General features: G+C 35.5%; 1 pseudogene; it reads right to left on the bottom strand.

Annotated features, from left to right (window-relative positions):
- Positions 1 to 2: 2 nt before the first annotated feature.
- On the bottom strand, positions 3 to 12333 carry LOC122148593 (annotated as a pseudogene).
- Between the last annotated feature and the right edge of the window lie 4289 nt (positions 12334 to 16622).

The raw sequence follows: 16622 nt of genomic DNA, 5'->3' as shown, positions 1-16622 counted from the left end.
CAATCTGTTAAATAAATCTTTTATTATAAATATACAAGTTTGTATAAGTTATGACCTGATTTTCTCTCACTTTGTGAAAGGCTGTAAATTCACCATTGAAATAAAGCAAAACATTACAATGAAATGTAACCACTTCAGGGGTAGATGAGTGCAGTCATAAACCTTAGAATTAAGAGTTCAGAAAGTATAATATCATGAGCACAGCAAGTTGACATTCAGGAGGATCCCTAGCATTTAAGTTTTTGCGGTTTAATTTCAGCCTTTGGTAACTTTTGCAATCAACATGAAAATTAGATTTTGTAGTAAGGAAAAAAATTAAGTTTTTGTAATATAGGTCTTATGGATGCTATCAAAGCATTTTAACCACCAATATGTGGCAGAATAGATTTCAAGCGACCTATCGGAGGTGTGATGCATCGTTAATTACAGCAGTATTTTTGTTAATACAACATCTAAAATAAGAAGGTGTATTCTGGAGGCAATAGTTTGCTGTTGGCCTCTGGACTGACTGGCAGGGTGGAACTGGAGATGTTGAAGGTGAAGAAACACTAAATGGTTGGCTTAGAAAAAGATGGCTGCTCTCACATTCCCACACTGTGAGTCGGAGTTGCTGGTTGGTTTAGGCCAATGGTGCTGCATAACCAACCAGCAAAGTCAACCTCCTCTGCCTCTGAGTTCTTTATGAAGGGATGGACCTGAAAAAGATCATTTAGACATTATGAAGTGCATTCATAGGAAAAATATATTTATGAGGATTGACTGAACATAATTGTTCCTACCATCAGTTGCTTGAGGTCTGCTCTTTCTGCTGGATTTTTGACTAAACTGCACAAAACATGGAAAATCAATGAGACACAGAATTAAAAATGTCAGTACAATGGTCTGTCTAGTACGGAGACCCTAAGAGGACAAGGTGATGGAAAAAAATATTGTTTTATGAGCTTTTTTTTTCATTCTCTTGTAAAAGTTTTGCATTCCCTGAGAAACTGCGTTCTCTAGCTAAAGTTTTATGAGCAAACACAAAGTTTTCCCCAAGAAAGCATCACAAAATGTAATCAAAGAAAATTTCGGAGCAACCACTAACTCTTTAGGAGGAATGCAATACTTTTACGAGAAAACATAATAAAATTGCAACATTTATTGGGTAAAACATAAGTCCCATCACCATGTCCATTTAGGGGCTCTACAGTACAGCAACAGTTTTCAAACTGGTTTAAGTTCAACCACTAGATGGGGCAGCAAGCACCACTGAAGAAGAATCTGTGCATTTAGAAGATGATTTTGTCCCAAGCTGCTTTTACTTCACTCTGCATTTTTATCAGTACGCCACTTGTCTGGGAATCTTGCCTAGGTGAGCTACAGTGCAGTTTTTACTTACCATTTGTTAACAAAGTCTTGAAATTTCTGTACCAAATATGCTTGGTAGCTTGGGAGGTGGCTGAAAAAAAGAGAAACAGCTCCATTACATTCAAGTGAAGCAGCCAATAAATCCTCAGTTTAATTAATTCACTGCCATAAAACAGTTTAGTGATCCTTTAAGTACCACAGAAAGCTTACTTCATTGACAATATAGTCAAGCAGCTCAAATATAGCCATAGGAGGTCTGCTGTCTGGGCCGTATGCTGAAAAGACAAACAGATAAAAAAAAAAAAAACACTTTATTATGTAATGATTATTATATATTTTCAGAAACAACTCTAGCATAACTGATCAGTTTCTCCAAGCATTCCCACGTTCTTGCCCACAGGATAACAGAGACACTCACAGCTGCCGGGTCGACCAGGGGGCCTGGGTTTAGGGGAGGCGTCGCTGGCTGAGGGGTCACCCTCAAGGGGGCTGACCAAAGATTTGCTCCAGCTCTTTGGCATCAGGTGGTGGGTGGGATAGGGAAGCGTCAATGGCCATCTCCACCAGAGAGAGACCCATGCTCCATATGTCAGACTGGACAGAGTAGTGAGTTCCTTGAAGGCGTTCGGGCTACAGATGGACACAGAGATAAAAGGACGAGGATCATAGAGAGAGGAAATGAACATTATTATACAGGAAGCAATGTGATGAAAAACAGGAGAACAAACAGATTACCGCCCAGAGATACTCCAAATCAAACATCCAAGGAATCAAATCCTGGCTGAAGAATTAAACTGTCAAAAGATCTAGAAAATATAAAGGATTTTTTAAATTAAATACACTGATTACCCAGAACATTAAAACGTCCTGCCTAATATTGTGTAGGTCCTCTCAGGCTGCCAAAATAGCTCTGATGTGGTGAGGCATGCACTTCAAAAACTCTGTTCACTTGTTGACAAATATATCCCACCTCCTTGACAGGTGCCACTGTAATGATATAATAATTTCTTCTCAGCTGCCTAAGTGGTTTTAATGTTGTTGCTGATTTACATTTCATTTTTAACTCACCAGGGTTACTAGGAACATGAAACTGTCCAGCCATGACTTCCTGTTTCACAGAAGTATAAATATGAGCTAACACTTATAAATCTCCCTGGAAGACTATGTATGTCTATATTGTCCTAATGCACGGCAAGAAGGTTAGTTTGAGTGATCAAATACTTTCCAAGGATCACAGTCAGAAAACTTCATTAATGAGTTGAGTCATGGGGTCAGAAAGCCTAAAAATAGCACCTACTTCAACCCAAAGTTGCTACGAAGGGTTTCAAGAAACAATCTTCCGCTGTCATTCAAAAACAAACTCCAGCATATTCAGTAGCCAGACACTACTGGGATTTCAAACAGGTGAAATATGCTGTTGGATCTTTAAAATGTTGTGGGCCTATATTTTTGCTGGAGGTCCTGGACACCTTGTTCAGATACCTGGCATTGTGGATTATATGAAATACCAATAGATAAAAAAACAAAACCTGACTGCCTCTGCTAGATATCTTCACAGAAATGGGTCACTGAGCACAAAATGAAGACCTGAACCCTGTAGAAAATGAGCTGGGTGAAATGAAGAGGAGAGGCACCTCTGCATTTGAAAGATCTGGAGTGATTGTGTATGAAGGAATGGTCTCTGATCTCTTGTGAGGTGTTCTACAACCTCATCAGGCATTACAGGAGAAGACTCAGAACTGTTATCTATAGCAAAAAATATTAAATAAAAGGGGGCCAATTTCAATTGTTTTACTTCAATCAAAGTTTAGACATTTTTGCATTTTTTAAATGAAAGCTCAAAAGAATGAACAATGCAGATTTATTTTCACAGCCTTCTAATAATTCTGACAACTGTGTATATGCCTTTAATTATATATATATTATATTAACATATATTATATACATATTATATTAACATGGATCTTTTTTAAATAATATATGAACAAATATATTATATTACAATGGGCCTTTTTTTTTTTTTTTTTTTTTTGATAATTTAATGGGATTATAGTGAGATGATTTGATAGAAGATTGGTATTTTTGTTGGGAATGTAAACTTACAGACATGTAGGACCTGGTGCCCACAAAGGAATTGGCCATGGAGTCAATGAGCTGTCCCACTCACAAACCAAAGTCACACAACGTGATCCACCACGCGAGTTCACCAGTATATTAGATGGCTTTACATCTGCAAGAAAAGGACAAGGGTCTTTCCTTCAGTAAATACAGTTTCAAAAGAAAAAAAATAACATGTTTGAGATAACATGCACACCAGTCACCTCTGTGCATAATCTTGTGTTTCTCCCGCAGGTAGGACAGGCCTTTTATCACCTGCATGAATGGAACGGAAACAGGACCATACAACATTAAGCACTGTGCTTCAGCCTTGCCTTCTGGAAACTGTCCATAAGAGACCATTGGGAGATATTGTTGAGAAAGGTTGCAGAGATACCAACCGCAATGCTAACTTTGCCCAGTATTTGTTCTGGGATCTTGCCTGCTTTTTTCAGGCACTGATCCAGCGAGCCACCATCCTGCAGTAAAACATTTTGATGGAGAAATATTCAGCAATACTTATATGGCACATATAAAAGCACAGTCAGTGTTTTTAAGGATACTGGAATGCTAAAATGAAATACATATTTTTGAAAGAATTATCTTATGTTCACCAATGCTGTATTTATTTGATAAAAAAAATACAGTAAAAACAATACTGCCGTTTTTTCTTTTCTATTTTAATATATGTAAAATATCTTTTTTAATCTATTTTTATTATCAGTGTTCAAAACAGTTGTGCTGCTCAATCTTTTTGTGGAAACATGGTAATTTTTCAGGATTCTTTGATGAATAGACAGTTCAAAAGAACAGCATTTATATTAAATAGAAATCTAAACATTTTAGATATCCTTTCTGTCAATTTAATGAATCCTTGCTGATTAATTTCTTTAAAAAAATCTTCCTGACCTCAAATAATCAAACAGTAGTGTGTACATTGTATATTATATATGTATGTATATAAATACCAGTGCATAAACTGAATATATATATAGAGAGAGAGAACTCATATTCCTCTGTTTTATGTTTGACACTTAGAGAGAACAGTACCATGTTCTCCATACAGATGCTGATCTCTCCATCACTGTAGAAAGCTCCGTAGAAGCCCACTATGTAGGGAGAGTTACACTCATGCAGCACCTGCAGCTCTCTGATGATCTGATTCCTTATTGCTGGCTTGATCTCTAGGTGGATCAACTGCATGAAAATAAGAAAAGGAGGACTGTGTTACAAGAAGAAAAAAGGTGGAAATCTATTACTTTTAATAAAGATGTAATAAAATAAAGAAACTTTTGCATATTTTTTACTTTATATTGATGTTTTACATTCAAACAGATGTTTACCATGTTTTGATTTTGTAGTGCAAAGCATAATGCTAAAGCCTCATTAAGTTCTCTCGGTACCAGGCAGCGCTTCTCTGTGTAATTGCTAAGGTGTCTGCATTTTATAGTTAGCTGACAAGGAGTTGCTTCTCTGCATGCAAACTGTCAATTCTTTGTTGCATGTATGCTGTAAATGAGCTGTTTGGAGTTTGTGTGTTGGTTGCACTTCAGCTCGTTTTCTTCCTTGGGTGGTATTGTATTAAGGATGATATGTTTCATCACCCTGTAGTGGATTAGTGGTAATTTGGCTTAAAAAGTAGATTTCTTTCTTGTACAAGTTTGTTAGGAAAAGTGCCATTTGACTCTAAAGGAAGAACTATTGAGTCAAGTGCAATTAGCTTCACTACATGTATTACATGTACAATAAATGTCACAGGATCCATTCTGCATGCTAAGAACAGAATGGCATACCTTATTGCTGTAATGTCTAACTTCTTTCAATCTATATTGGAGAGGCAGAACTGGCTCTGAGGCAAACAGCTCTAAAACTGCATCCGACTGATTCAAAGCTGTAATGACTATCAATGGACTTCAGTGACCTTTCTTGGAAGCTTGAATCTGAAACTAAACATCATCCCTGGATGTAGCAGATTATTTTAGCATAACTTACCTTCCTGGCCATGATGAAGCCTGAGGGTCTGTGTAAGACCTTGAAGACCACTCCTCCATTGCCTGCACCCAACTCACAAATCTTCTCAAAGTCATCATCTTTTAACTCTCCGACCTTCTGCTTCTGGGTGAGGAAAGCCTCCAGGCGTTTCTTCTGCTGCTCATCCAGCTCCAGTTCTTCCAGTTTCTTCTGCAGAGCTTCCAGATTTGTCCTAACACAAACACAGACAGAAAAATGAATTGAATGAACTAAACAGATCAATCTACACTTCAACAAAGCCATGAGGGTCTACAGGGCTTCTCTAGGTTAAGTGAACGTTTCGAATTTTAATAATCAGTGAAGCAATTTTGTTAAAATATCTTTTTTTCCTAAGAGATAATTATGCTAAATTACTAAAGGTTTTCTATTCAAGGATTTATTTCAAAAAGTCTTTTTTTTTTTTTATTCATAACAATATCAGGACAGTTGTATCACCCTGACAATTTTTACTTCATGCCCCTCAAAAAATATCAAAATTAATTTGAAATCAGTAAGCATGCATATCACAGAACGTGTATTTAAGTCATTGTATGTATGCATTACATATTTAATGTATTTTTAAATAAGACATTTTTCAAACTACAGTCCAGTGTTGTTATTGTTAACAAACATTTTTGTTAACTGAAATTCTTTGAAAAACTGAAAGAAAATAACATTAAAAATGTTGCATTAAAATACAAAATAAAAAAATTGAAATATTGCCTTGAGCTAAAATAAAATAAGCAGTGGTTGAAGTACTAAAACGATATAAAAATAAATGAAAATAGTACATAAAATTACTAAAACTTCCTTCAAAATATTAATAACTACTACAACAGTATATAAATATACTAAAATAACAATGCTACAGTCTTAGGCTTGCTTTATTTTATACATTAAGATGTCTACAACAAGAATTTCTCTCGTGATCAGTAGAAGCCAAAGCTCTTGCATACTGAAACTTATCCCCATCTTTAAGGCAGAAAACATGTAGAAATATTGAATAGGTTATATATAGGTACAATTTGTGAGTGGGAAGTGGTGGGAAGGCTTTATAACATCTTCTTCCTAAAGTTCTGTCTTGAGAAAACAGGGAGTTTCTCGAAGCATGCAAGCCTTTCCCTTGGCCCTGTTGTCATGGTGATGTATTTCCTTAGCTTTCTGCTGGAAGACCGAACTTCCATGATCCTCCGCTCTCCATCCTCTCTGCATCTCCTCTAACACCACTCCGTTCTTCACTGTTGCATAACTGCATTTACCAGGTGGAATCTTCTTCAGGAATCATAAATGAATCTTCTTGTGTGCTCGAACGAACCAATTAAAAGTCTTATGATTCAGATAATGATACTAATTAGGAATTATCTAAACATAATCTTAGGTTTTCTGCAGCTTGTGTTCCAGCTGAAAGAAATACCCAAAGCTTTGGTGCCACACATGTTGCAAACATCTGTGATGTGGGTTTATATCATGCTGTATCTCCAAATTAATGTTTCAGGACCATCGGACACCATGAGCCTCAAGGGCTTTTAAACACTGAGCCAATTCAGATTGAAAACATGTTGTCCTGCTCTTGAACAATGTTTCAGTCCACAACAAGTGACATTCACACATAAATTAACATCAAAGCGTGCTGATCAGTCTGTAAAATATTGCAACATTTTTAGCTCCAGGAATGACACCATGACTCAGGTGGATGAGAAAAGCACAAGTACTCCAAGATGTCTTTGTCTCATTTATATGCAGAATGAGGCGGAGTGTTTTCATTTTTGACAGCAAGGCCAGATATAACCATGGTTACGAGGCTGCTGTGTGGGTGTAAGTGGGTGGCGTGGGCACGCTGTGGTGGAGATGTGATAATGGTGAAGAATGCAGAAGATGCCAGAGTGGAGAAAAATACTTCACAACTCAAACCTTGTGTTGCATGTAGGAGGCCATATCCAGAGTGATTTCAGTCAGTGTGAACAGCCTCAGAGGATATAACGCTCACAAAAGAGCTCTGCTGCCAGATTTTTTCTGTTGGCCCGACAGACCAGTAGTTCAGATTTTTAGTTAAAAATGTACTGTTTTTGTTTTTTTATTTTATTAAACAATATTAGTTTTTTTATTTTGCAATTTTATCTGAAAATTATATATTATTACATAAATATTTTTTAATAAAAAAAAACATGATGTAATGCAAAACATAAATTACTGATTTATAATTTGCTAAATTTGTTTATAAATTGCATAACAGCAAATTGGTTTATAAATTTACAACAGCAATGCTGCATTTGAACAAAAATACAGTAAAAACAGAAATACTGTAAAATATTATTACCATTTAAGATAACTGGCATTAGTCACATGGTCCTTCAAAAAACCAATCAATACATCACAAAAAAAAAGTTTGCAAGGCAAGTATAAGGGAATGAGGAAAGATACCCCCCCCCCCAAAACAAAAAAAAAAATGAGCATCTAATAAAATCAATTCATAACATTTTAAAAATGTATTGAAATCTGAATAATTACTAATTTTTTAAAATGTTCAAAACATAACAATACATTATTTTTTACAGATCATAATATAATGCGAAACTAATTATTCCAAGGGAGTCTTTTGCAACACAGTAATCACAGGGCCTCATAAAAAGAAAAAAGAAAAGAAAAAAAACAACATATACTCTATCTATTAATGTAGGGTGTAGTTGTGCATAGCATGCTATGCTACAACTTGTATGAAAGTAATAAATAATTAAATGCTTCTACTACGCAATAAATTATTTAGTCTAACCTTTGATACACCATTATGTTTACATAGAAAGAGCAGCTTATTTTCTGAGGAAAGATACAAAAAATTCATAAAAGTGAAAAGTAAAGCTGTTCATAGTTTGAGATTCAAACCCAGAAAAGCCTTTGAAGGTCCAAGAACAGTACTTTAAAAAAATTACAACTTTTTCTTCCTTTTTTTTTATTATTGTGTGGATACAGTATGATCAAGCACAGGAACTCAGTGGTCAGGTTCACATGTAATGCACTGGAATGTGGATGTAAACACTAGGGAGCACCGGGATCAGCTGAGGTCAGACAGAAGCAAACCATATTTCTCTGGGGAGGAGCACATAACCAGAGATTGTGTTCCCTGGTCAATATTTAACTACACTCCATAAATCATTCCTGTGGATGATATACATCTGTGCTGTCATCCTGTAAATCCACAATTTAAACAGATCTCAGACATAAACATGATAAAGGAAGAGAATTATGGAACAGGTAGGGAATGTCTGGGAATTATCAAGCTCTTCTTGATGCACTATAGCAGCATTCATACATCCAGCAGCACTCTTAAGTAAAATGGAGAGCAGCAGATGGTGCCATGGAGTGTGTGTGTGATTGTGTAACACTGTAACACTGTGTGGTTTCCTACTGATAATCTTGAAAAGACACAATGCCGCATATAGCTCATGGGAAGCAATAAAGGCAAATGTACCTCTGCCAATAGAGAGAGATGAAACAATATTGGCAGTTTACAAATTTAGCATTGTCAAGTGCCAAATGCAAGAAGGCTTTGGTGAGTAAATAAAACAAGGTTACTAGTCTTGATTATATCACCAGAATTGAAGTCTGACACTTCAAATAAAAATTTATCACAGTTTCCACAAAAATTTTAAGCAGCTCAACTGTTTCAATATCAATAATAGTAAGAAACCAAGAGCACCATATCAAAATATTACAATGGTATCTAAAGGATCATGAGACACTGAAGACTGAAGTAATGGCTGCTGAAAATGCAGCTTTGCCATCACGGGAATAAATTATATTTTAAAATATAATAAAATAGAAGTTATTTTAAATGTAAACAAAAAAATATTTTTTCGCCATATTACTGTTTTTACTGTATTTTTAATAAAATAAATGCAGCCATGGTGAGCATTAGAGAACATCCCAAAACTTTTGAACCTCAGCGTACATGTGGTGACATACTGTATGTAGGATTGAATTGAGGCATTTTCACACCAAGAACAATAACTATAAAGATACCACAATAACTATATTTGCATCCACATCAACGTACCATATCATTCTGCCCAATATAATCAAATTCTTCATCTTTCATCACCTACACTTTAAAAGCTCGAGCTCTTGAAGGAAGGAGGAATTCTGACTGGTTGTCTATTGTTTATCAGTTCATCAAAAATCATTCTGAAAGTGATTTCCACAATATTGTTCCTCTCTGTTGTTATCGTTATAGTTATGGTGTGGACTTACCTATTCTCCAGTTTGAACTATTATCAAAACTTTATAGTTATCATTCTTGGTGTGAATGGGCCTTTAAGCCACCAAAACAAAAATATGAAGAAAATCACATCTGGTTTTAAAAAAACTTTTCGTTTCATTGCTGTTAAAATAATATTTATGACTGCCAAAACAATTCACTCTCCACTGGAGGCAGATACTCTTTCTGTATTACTCCTAATTTACAAATTCTAAATGCATGAACGAGGTGATACATATGAAGTGTTTCCCAAGCAATAAGCAAAAACTTAATATTAACTGCACTATCTGAGACAGGCTTGCCATGACAGATTTAAAGCAATGGCTTCTGGGGATAAAAAGTGTTGTCACAGTATTTAACATTCCACTGAGCCTCTCTCTATAGCACTGACTTCCACAGGATTGAATCACCGCTACACACACACACACACATTCCAAAGCGAGCTCGCCACAGCCTGTCCTGCTCTCCAGGAAGGAATGTAATTCTGCTTTACTGTCATTCTCCCAAACACCTCTTCTATTGCACTATAGCACAGCTAATACTCATTATTTATGACCAAATAATAGCCAGCTTCTATATACAAAACTGCAACAATTAATAGTGTTTTAATGTCAAATGAGGGGAAAAGTGTCTAAGCTCTCAAGTGAGCTCGACGAAACAAGAGGCAATGACACGCACCGCTGGCTCAGGCTGAGGATTGTCACTGGCTTAGCTTCAAGAGAAGAAAAATCACAGGCCTGCCAAATGAAGGTAGCACAGACAGAGCTGGTGCTCTGTCACCGTATCTGTCTGTGGGGATTTCACGCAGACAAACAAATTGATACTTTGCCGTCACTTGCATCTATATTTAATGTTCAGTTAAAATCCTTAATAATCACATATTGAGGTAAACTGGATGTTTATACTTTGGCTCAGAGAATGATAACACATTAATTTACATTTCTCTTTTACATTAGGGACAACAAAACACTACCTGGATTTTTGGCCTCTGCAAATTGTAAACACACAGACAACTTCAAATACTTCAGCTCTCCAGTTCGGCTCCTATAATACTTTATCTTGGGTCTTTATGTCTGGACAACATACTACAGAGGACAGCAGTGTTGTGTTGGCAGCTCTGTCCAAATGCAATAAGGTATTCTCATTGATCTTGGTGGCGGGCTCTTTTATATGCACCTGATGGATACTAAACAACACCAATATATGGGTTATTCCTCAAACAGCATGCATTTTTACTGTGTTAATTAGATATTTTTATAAGCACAGCCCAAAAAACAGTATCTTTGGAGCAAAAGAAGTCGCTTATACTCATCTAGGATGAATTCATTTGTTAAAAATACAGTAAAAACAGTACTATTGTGAAATATTGTAATAATTTAAAATATCCATTTTCTATTTTAATATATTTTAAAATGTAATATATTCTTGTGATGACAAAGTTGAATTTGCAGCAGTCATTATTCCAGTCTTTAGTGTCATATGATCCTTCAGAAATCATTCTAATATGCTGTTTTGGTGCTCATTTCTTGTTAGAATTAAGGTGTTTTGACACACACACATAAAAACACACTTTTTAGCATCATGAACTCAAGCACAATAGCTAAAACTGTAAAACTGTCCTTGCTATCCTTGCTATCCTTAAACCTGTTACAAATCTCATAGCCATAATCGAACATATACTACAATATATGAATTTATCTTCAGATGGCACAATACAATTTATTAACACTCAAAGAGTGTTTAAATTTTACAGAATGTTAAAATCTGATGGATATTTACTTTAAAAATCACTTTATCAAACTTAAAAAGGCACCCATTTTGCACAATGACCCATATTTGGCATTATGTTAGTCAACTAATAATAATCACCTTTAGCTTACAATTCATTCGTGGGCTTTTATAATTCTGTTGACACTTAGAATCAACACAACCTCAAAAATACTGAAAATATTTATACTAACACCAATTTAATGCCCACTCCAAGCAGATCTAGCAATGCCACATCTATTAAGCAGCCCTGTTAGAGTCCAACCATAATCTGCCCTGCACATTTTATATGTCTCCCTAATCAGACACACCCAGTTTAGTTCTTGCAGTCTCTACTAATGAGCCGATGAGTGGAAACAGGTGTGTTAGATAAGAGAGACATACAAAAAGTGCAGGGCAGGGGGGCCTCCAGGACAGGTTTGGGAAGCACTGAGCCAAACAATCCATGAATGAAACGGCTCTGGTTTCATGAAGTCCTCTAACAGCTTGTTCGACATGAAATGACATCGTAAGACCAAAGCCCACTCACTCTGTGGCCCCGGTTCCGTTTACAGCGTTCCCGTCTGGAATTGGGTTCAGCTGGATCGGCTCTGGCTTCCTCCTTTTTTGCATGATGAATCCTAATAGCTGACTTCTCGGCAGTAAAAAGAAGAATTCAAACAGGAGCAATCTGATCCGCAGATCACACCAACTCACTCGCCGACAGAGCAGTGATGTGTAAGCTATGAATAGCCTATCACACCCTACCAATCGCTGTTTGCTTTACAATAAATAAATAAAGACAGAATGCCGTCAACGACAACCTCGCATGGTCTTGTGACAGGTAGGATTGAAGGCTGTTTCGAAGAATAGGTTATTCAGGGAGAGAAACGGAGTGTTTTCTAGCGGTGGACGACAGTAGAAGATGGGCACAGAGATTGTCTCTTTACGTCATGAAAATATTTACATCTGTCTTCCGGACAGCATGACCGCTTATGGACACTGACCCCATCTGCTGGTGGAAATGCGCTATTACGACGCATTTTTTTATTAGGCTTGTCTGCTAATTAAAACTAAGAAATTTCAACAATAATTTATCAGCATCCAGCCTTTTTATGTCTTTATGTAGTCCATTAGAATACAGAACTTCTGTAAATTAGATTGCACGTTTTCAACTTCTACAGACCCAGACCCACTATACAAAAAGCTTGACCATAAAGTTTTATCCTTGGTAAATTCAAATGTTTGTTTGTTTATGAATATTCTTCTCTATGGAGTATGGACCCCCTGCAGTGCTTTTCTTTGGTTGAAAACAGGCCTATAGAAAAAATATTAAATGTACCACCGTTCAGGTCTCCATGTAATTCGGAAGTAACTTTCTATTACAAGTTTGAATTGACTTTAAAATTAAAACAAAGTCCCCCTGCAAAACAAACAACTCAAGTCCATATAACTTCCATAAAAGTGTTGCTTTAATAGAAATGTAGCAGCCTGTGCCTGTGGTGAAGCATTTACACTGGACTGAATGTATATAATATAATAATCACGTAACCAACACAATGTATTCTGCTTTATATTTTGGTCATTGGTCTTACATCATTAACTCCTTAAAATAATGGTTGATTTGTTGCTTTTTGTAGCTATTAAGGAACACATGATTTCACACGAAACTTGTAACAAACAATTTAACCAGTTTAAAATTATATAGAAAACACATCATATCTGTCTAGAAAAGTCATAAACATGTCCATATTGCAATCTCAGTGTCTTGGATCATTTTATTACGCAAGATGGACCAGTAAACCAATTCTGGAATAATGTCATTAATACAATACAATACTATCCTGAAGAGGAAAAATAAAGATCGAATATCTATTACAAAATGGACACTTATTTAGACCACATTTAGCAGGAAGGGCAACCAGCCCCATTTGGAGATTAAACATAAATTTATACAAATCTCCTCTACACTCCTCAAGGCCTTAAATCTGTCTGCAGCTTAGTAAACAGATGCATCTCCTTTGCTCCTTCCAAGTGGTTTCTTTCTCAGCATTTATCTATGTTTATGCCGGAACCAGTCCAATTATTGTGCTTTGTGGATTTAGCCTAATTACTTTTCTCTGCTCATGCCATCCTTTCATCTGCTGTTTTTAGTGCAATTGTGGTCGATTTTATTCCTATATATTTTTTCCTATACTAATATTACTGCCATCTGTACTCTGATGGAGAATGTCAAATTGCGAATTAATTACTCTAAGGTCAATCGTGCATTACCAGGCATAGAAAAATGTTTAGCCAACATTTCCGAATAAGAATGTAACTGCATCTATCTTGACTCTCAACAAATCGGCCTTGACAGAGAGATTGTGATGCCGTGTAAAGAGTCAACTATAGCCTTTTTTAAACTGTATAAGCATAATTTATCAGTAACTTACTTGACAATTTGGTGCAACAGGCAGATTTGCTCTGTCAGCTATTCTGATAGGCTCCCCCTCTGTGATTTCATAAAAAGCAGATCTGATAATTACAGAAGTTGCATTTAGGTGAAAGAAATCATGTCCTCTTATACAACAAATATATAAACCTTAAAATTGAAGAGTTGTCAAACTAAATGATGCATAACTTTGAAAAACAGTAAGCAGAAACAGAAAATTATATTTATGAGCTGAAAATGATTCACTGTAATAAATGGTCTTGTAAGTAATTTTTATTCAAGACATATTTGGGATCTGTGAAAGGCTTTATTTCCACGGAAAATCTAAGATCTTTTATTGTCTGCATTATTCTGTCTTGTGGAGCTAGTAATTGCATATTATAACGTTATTATGAAGGATATGTTAAAGGATGGACCTAGGACACAGCCTAACACTCTCCTCCTAAATTTTGGCTTTTATTTACTCACTGCCAACAGATGGATGAAGAAAAAGACTTGTGTGTTTTATTATTATCAATAAACATAAGAAAAAATGCTAATATAAAGTTAAAAGGATGGTGCAAAATGACAAGCATAATCAACACAATAACCTTAGTAGGCTAGATTTATTTTATCATTTCATGCCACATTAAAGATATTGTGTATATAAAATATAAAATAATTAAATAATTTAATGTGAAATTGATGAAAACAAAGATTTTGTTATATTAATTAACATCTTTTTACCCACCACATAATATTTTTCTGCATTCAATGTGCATTAAAAGTCAGTGTAACTGATTTTACACTAATTTGCAACCCAGATTTATTGCTGTAATCTAATGTCTAATATGAAATACAGGTTTTGTATTATTGGTAAATTGATTGGATGGCTAAAATCCACTACTCAAACTACAGAAATACTACAAAATGGCATATAATAGTCAATAAGTAAATTGGGACGCACCTTCAAAAGATATTCAAAATTAAATATTGATGAAAAATCCAGACGAGAACAATTACTCACATTTCAAAGGCTGCAAAAGATATTCAAAATTAAATATTGATGAAAAATCCAGACGAGAACAATTGCTCACAAGAGCAGGAATGTGAAAACTGTGAGATTTGATTTAATGTTAACTTTTTTATTATTATTATTATTTTCATTGTGTTTACTAAAAGTGTGGTTTTGCTTCAAGTGTGACACTGAAGTAAAAGTTCACTGAGAACTGAATTTTCTCCAAGTAAAGGTAAATGTGTTGTTTGCAAAGCGCTTGCAGTTTCAGCACCATGATCTCTGACGTCACGTGAGTTTAAAATGAGGCCGCGCGAGAGGCAGAAACATTCGGCAACAGTGTCGGTTCCAGAGGATGAGCCGCTGCGCAGCGCTCTGACAGCACGAGCCTGAAAAGACGAATGGTGCAGCGAATTTTATCAAATACTCTCCAGGATTCTTCTTCATGTAGTCTGCCATAAATTTACCTACAAGAATGTGGAAAATTTAATTCTAGAGACGAAGACTATGGACGAACAGCAAGCAGCGATTTCAGATCGGGAAAGTAAAACAGACCAGGAAAAGGTATGTATTGTGGATTTCGCTTGTTTAGCCTATAGTAATACACTGTAATCTGTAATAAAAAAAAAAGTATTCACAATATTGATATACGCACTGTGTTGCTGAATCATATACAAGCTGTTCAGTTAACTGGATGAATTTAATGCTGAATTTCTATAGCTAGATATAGCCTTATTTACAAATTTTAGCCTCAGACGACTTTAAATGCAGTCTTTGAACATTATTATTCGAGTATAATTTCAGGGGATAGTTAAACTGGTCATTAAAGGTTTATATAGGACATGCAGGTTTCATTAATGATGTCTTAATACTCTTTTATACTCTATATACATACATATACATATAAGACATTTACAGTTGTTTTCATTCTGTAAGCTCTCTAATGAAAGTAAATAAAATGTTTTTTGGATAAAATTAAGTTTAGATTTTTAAATTGATCACTATTCTTTATCATAGGCTATATCATTTTAACTCGGTTTGGGCTACAAGATCGATTGTGTGAGCTGTCAATTTGGCCAAACTACATCGCTACAGTCTATATTTTCTCTAAGCGTGGTCGATTTTCTCTTATAAAGTTGACGTATCGTATCCAGGACCGTTCTTCAGTCAGTGTCTTCCTTCAGTCGAGCCTTTTCTGCCTAAATGTAAATGTAACGCTCTCATTGAAAAACATTAACAGGTATTCATAAAACGAGTTTATGTATGTTAATGAAGACTGACAATACGTAATGCATTTACTGAATAGGCGAGTTATTATTATTTTTTTCTGTCAGAGGCATAAAGCATTTGAGAGGCGATGGGTTTAGTCTTCGGGATCGTCTTCTTTCCATTCATTACTTTTGATTTAAAGGTTTTGGGCCACTAGATTGGCTCTGTTGAGCAATTTGACAGCATTATTGAGACGTCCAGAGCCCCCGTGTATATAACCAAACAGATGCGATCCTGTAAATATAAAAATATAGCAGGTTTAGATGATATAGTAGAGTCCATTTTTTTCCAGCAGCATATCAGGGACAATATTCCTTCATATAGACAAGATCAGCTCTACGTATATAAAATATAATTGGTTGGCCCTACAGTGTTTATTATCATACATAAGACTGTTTACATTGCTGTGTGCTGTTTTTGTGGGATCTATTTGTTTCTGATTTGACAGTGTTTATTTTGTAACTTTATTTTTG

The sequence above is a fragment of the Cyprinus carpio genome, chromosome A18, assembly GCF_018340385.1.
Source record: "Cyprinus carpio isolate SPL01 chromosome A18, ASM1834038v1, whole genome shotgun sequence".
NCBI lineage: Eukaryota > Metazoa > Chordata > Actinopteri > Cypriniformes > Cyprinidae > Cyprinus > Cyprinus carpio.
This window is presented reverse-complemented; position numbering and strand designations above follow the sequence as displayed.